This window comes from Lutjanus erythropterus, chromosome 11 (genome assembly GCF_056507025.1).
Source record: "Lutjanus erythropterus isolate fLutEry1 chromosome 11, fLutEry1.hap2, whole genome shotgun sequence".
Taxonomy (NCBI): Eukaryota; Metazoa; Chordata; class Actinopteri; order Lutjaniformes; family Lutjanidae; genus Lutjanus; species Lutjanus erythropterus.
The window spans coordinates 40,153,315-40,159,314 of NC_139327.1; positions in this window are offsets into that span (position 1 = coordinate 40,153,315).

Sequence of the window (6,000 nt, forward strand, 5' to 3'; positions counted from 1 at the left end):
CTCAAAAACTGATTCTTAAAATTAATGAACCAACTTTATTATGTTCCTCTCATATTCCTTTGACTGAAGCTTTAAAAAACATGATGTAGGAAAAATAAATAAAAACAGAGATATCTGTTTTTTACAAATGAACCCTTCATATGGATTATAATTTAAAACAGAAACAAACTTTTATTGCTGTCATGTTGTTAGAATGAGAATCAGGTTTATTATTCAGCAGGTTCACACAAACAAGTAGAGAAATAGAAATAAGGATATGATGAATGATTATTAGTAGGTCATAAACAGGTCAATGATTGCTTTATGGTTAATTTTGGGACTTTTTTTTTTTATCTAAAAACAAAAAAGAATAGAAGACATTTCAAGCATCATGTGTTGCTGGACAAATTCTCATCTGTGCTTAAAAAAAATAAAGATAAAAATAGAGATTAATTCTTTAAATTGTAAAATATAGTATGTTAAACTAAAAAAAAAAAAAAAAAAGATATGATCTATGTGAAGCAAATTAATCAGTTTTTAAAAGTAATCAGATTCCTGGTCAGTCAGTCTGTAATTAACACACACACACACACACACACACACACGCACACACACACACACACACACAGGACGCAGGGAGGTCACCTGAAGGTCAGCAGCGTCTTCGTCTCCTGAACTGAAAGTAAAAAGACAAAAGAGGAGGAGGAGGAGGAGGAGGAGGAGGAGGAGGAGGAGGAGGAGGAGGAGAATAGAGGCCAGAGATGAAGGAAGTACTAATACACACTTGCGAAAATAATCCACTACAAGTTAAAGTCCTGCATTCAAGTATGATCACATAAATATATTTAAAGTACCAATTTAATGACAGTAACTATAATCTCATTATTTATTCTACATTTATAATTATACCACGATCATCGTAAAATAACTCACACAGCATTTTTATTACACCGTTATATATTGTTGTAGCTTGATGCACATTTTTGTACATAATTTTACATCCATTCTCATATTTCTATTTCTGTATTTTGCATATATTGCAGTTTTAGACTTAGATATTGTAGATGAGGCACGTGCACCTTTACACGCTTCTTATTTTAACGTTTCAAAATAATATATTGGATTATAATTATTGATGCATTCAGGTGTTCATCACTTTAATTTCATTTTAATTGTACACTGTTGGGTAGTTTACAGGTTTTTCCTCTTGCAGTGCTGTTTATCCATCGTTACTGTTCTGCTGTGAGTTGCAGAGTTTTGGAGATATCGTCGATAGCCGGATAATATTTCCACTTCTACCAGCACGGCATTTCTTACTCGTCTGTAAGAATCAGTGTATCTGTGAGATGACTTCACCTTATGTTCAGCCGATCCATCGCTGCATCCAGTCACCTGCTGTCAGCTGAACACCTTTCATACAGCTCGTGTTTTTCAGAACTTTGTCTCACAGCAGCTGGATTCATGCATTATCCAAGTTCCCATCCAAATATAGAGCTACTTTTAAGACTTTTCTAAAAAAAATCACCAGCAGAAAACATGAATTAATGTTTCTGTCCACTCCTGTTGTGTGAACATGTGTTCACTGGTTGGTGGAGATAAATCAATAAATAGTACAGCAACAATTTTGATCTAAACCAGAGATCAGAATTGTTTCATTCACCACATTGGTCCCTCATCACATACAGCTGGTGCCATCTTTTTTTTTTTTTTTTGCCCCTGCACCTCAGGCAGCCTGAGTCCCCCACTGACTGTCAGCATCATTAAAGGGATAGTTCACCCAGAAATGAAAATTCAGTCATTATCTCCTCACCCTCATTCTGATTGAAGGTCAGGTTTAGTTTTTTAATCGACAAAAAACACTGCTGGAGTTTCACAGGAAAACAGTGTTGAAGAATCTCCCAAAACAATGGAAGTGAACAGAAAGAAAAATAGGAAATGCTTCCATGCTGCTTGTCTGGTGTAATCCAAGTCTCCACAACTTGTCTAGTTGAAAGACGTCACTTGCACCATGTTTTTATCCTGAATCTTCACTGTAGATCTTTAGCTTGGAGCCTCGTTCACGTGCACACTGTCTGAACTGAGTGTGTGTGTGTGTGTGTGTGTGTGTGTGTGTGGTGTGACGGTGTGCAAACACAGACTTTAGGAGACTTGGATTACAGCAGATGAGCAGGATGGAGGCATTTTATGTTTTTTCTTGTTTTTGAAAACTGGTCACCATTCACTTAAACTGTAGAAGATTCTGCAGCTGCTGTCTTTTGTGGACGAAAAAAATAAACTTGACCTTCAATCAGCATGAAGGTGAGTAAATAATGACCTAATTTTCATTTTTGGGTGAACTCTCCCTTTAATGCAGAAGTAGGTTCAGGGTTTTTTATTTGTCACATGAACAGAGATACAAAGTAAAATATGCAGCAAAATAATAGGATTACTGCATGAGAATATCAAAGGGATCAATAAAAAGAAAACAAAAAACAATAAAATTTAGTAAATAAAATATAATAATCATAATAATAATGATAAAACAAAATCACTGTATACATATACATCTTCCCAGTTACCAGAATCTACCAGTATTACCAGTATTTACAGCTAATGTGACCTGTTGATGATCTGCACGGCCTGAGGATAAAAACTCCTCCTCAGTCTATCAGTCTGGGTCATGTGACTGCAGCGGCGTCATCTGATGGTCTTCACTGGAGGTGTCACATGTTTCATGGACATCATCATTTACTCACTCAAGCACCCTTTTCACACTGGACAAGAAAACCCACTGACATCTGACTTCATTCTTCCTTCAGTGTGAAAGGGTCCAATCAGCATTCAGTCCCAGGTCACATGACTGTGCAGCAGTCAGGGGTATTTATCAACTCCAGCTCAGATCAGCAGTGATGGAAACATGACCCCACTGTGAGCACTCTATTTTTAGATAAACATTTTATTTTCCTGTTAATTCTTTACAATAAAAGTCCCACATAATTATGTGACTTAAAAGTTTTTAATTTGAAGCAGCAGAATCAAGAACGTTTGTGTTTTCATCTGCAGTAACTGAACACTAGAACAAAGTTTAAAATCAGTACGTGGAAAAACTTTGTCAAATGAAAAAACACAACGCTGCTGGCACCTGACTGTTCCTAAAAGTGTCTGTATTTTCATTTGAAATGTTTTTTATATAAAAGGCAAAGAAAATGTGATTGTTTTCTACCTGTCTCAGCCACAGGCGGTCATACTGACCCCACAGAAAATATCCTTATTTCTTACTTTTCTCACAGTTGGAGATGCATCGTGGTTGCTTAGCAACTATCACTCTGTCAATAAAACTTCACAAGTGATCTCGATTAACATCTTCCCGTCATTAAAATACAAATAATTCATTAATTATAAAGTAGGGGAGACCAGGGATGATTGTAACACTTTATATCTCAGCATCTGATTTCTTATGTTAAAACTCTCAAAAGCTGAAACAAAGAACCTTGATTTATAACAAACAGCAACATGTCCAACTTTTCTTGGTTTTATTTTTGTACTCATTTCCAGTCTTTTCTCAGAGGCTGTGATAATTTTTTGTGATGGTTCTGGGCGGCAACTGGTTATTATTAATGTTAAAATAGCAAGTTTATTATTATAAAATATATTAAACTGTTTCTCGCTCTGAGTGATTATGGATTAATCTAAGATTTAAATCTGATGGTTATTATCCTGCAGAAAAATACTGCTGTGAATATCTGAGATCATTACAGTTTACTGCATGTGATGGCTGCATATTGATAAATATATGAATTAATCTGACAAAATTTAGATTTTGGTGTTATTTCATTTTTAAAAATATAATCTAACAGAATAAATGCTTTAATCTCTTAGTCTGGTATTTATCAGGAGTTTACAAGTCAGAGGTCAAAATGATGTTTATGGACGTTCTAGTTGACACTTAGCGTCACTTGAAGCTCCACGTTTTTTTTAATTCTCTCCTGTAATGATTCATTTCATTATCAGTTAATTAATCTGTCGACCATTTTCTTCATTAATAAATTAGTTATTTGGTCTGTAAAATGGTGAGAAATGTTGATCAGTGTTTTCCAAAGTTCAAATATCTTGTTTTGTCCACAACTCAAAAATCAGAAAAACTTTATTGATCCCTGGGGAGAAATTGATTGTGTTACAGTTTCTCTCATTTAAGAATAAAAGTATATATAAGCACTATCAACGTATAAGAAAAGAAATAATAATCTTAAGTTAATGTACTACTGTAAACAGCAATATAGAAAAACAGAAAAAGAAAAGGTAAATGTAAATGTAAAGATAAGTAAACAACAATATACAACAGTGGTGGACATAAATAGTGTAAAACAACAATAATGCTGAGAAATATTCAGTTTACTGTCAGAGAGAAGAGAAGCATTGATGTGCTGTGTGGCAGTGTATCCTTCCTTATTTTAATATTTTAATCTTAAATCTCGTATCCTAATAAAATCCCCATTTTTACTACTACAGTTACCTTTTTGTATCCAGATTACATAATACTGTTACATGTAATCCCTTACTCCCCAGGCCCGGACATTAATAACATTAATTTTGATGAACTCGTCAACGGTCTGTGTGTAACTTCTTCTACATGTTCCTGTGTCCACATGTTTAATTACACAGCGTCTGCTGTTTGACACACTGAGGGTCAACAGATTTATCAGTGAACTCGACTCATCGTCTTTAAATAAAGTCTTTTTGGAACATCGGGCATCTGGAAACCTGCAGTGGCTCCTCTTCTGAGGCTCAGCTGATGATGATGATTTATGTCTTCATCTGCATTAAACAGCCGTTCATAGTGTCAGCAGGTCCCCCTCTGTCAACAACCTCCATCATGTTCAGGAGCAAGAAACGATATCATGTTAGCTGTTGGATGTCAAGAAAGAAAGAAACAAACAAACAAACAGAAAGAAGTAAACAAACAAACACAGAAACCAAAAAAGAAAGACAGAAAATCCCCCCTGCAGTCTGACCCTGAATTGGATAAATTATCCGTAATTCTTCCTTTTTAAAAATGAGAGAAAAGTCTAGAAACTGAAAATAGATATGTATATCAGAACTTCTTGTCCCATCAATCTTCTGAAGACCCCTCAGGTTTATTTGGAAGGGCCCGACCCCGAGGTTCATAACCACGAACTCTATATAAAGTCCTGTAGCGCCCCCTGCAGACTGTCTGCTGTTAAAGCTGTGCTCTGTTTCCTCTTTTTATACCCATCTATCACTCAGTCACTTCAAGAAAATTATTGATGCCAGAATGTAAAAGTACTCCAATAAATTTAAACGCACACAGAGGCTAACCAGAGTACAGCTAGTGTGTTTATTCAAGTACTGTACTTAGGTAGAAGTTGAAGTACTTGTACTTTACTTTGTTAGAAATTAAACACATACAAGTTCTGCCAAAACCATTAGCTGATTTAAAACAAATTATTGTAATACAGTAAATGTATTTGAAATAAAGTTGAGGGTTGGACTGTTGGTTGGACAAAACAAACACTGTGAAGGTGTTTCTTTGGGCTCTGGATCAAGCCAAGAAAAAAAGGGGGAAAAAATCAGCAGATTAATCCATAATGAAAATAATCATTAGTGTCAGACCAATACAAACTAGTTTTAAATGAATTCTACTTCAGAAAAGTACAACAGTAAAATCCTCCTTTTACATTAATAACTGAGTCACACTGAGATCTCTAATGAGATCAGATAAAATAGAGCAACAGTGACATTTTACTGCATTGTATACTTTATATTCAATATTTTATCTTTGCATATTTTGACTTAATTAAAATTTTAACGCACCTATAACTTATTACTCATAACACAGTATTTTTTACAATCGAATTACTACTTTTACTCGCTGGTTTTTAGTATTTTTATTTTGGATGTTGTTGCCTTGGCTCTGCTGTTAATCTCGTGGGAGTTCACACCCTGACCAACAGGCGTCGCTCTACGAAGGGAACCCCAGATTTGTCGAACTCTCGCGAGATTTGGCCGCGTTGTTGTTTCGGT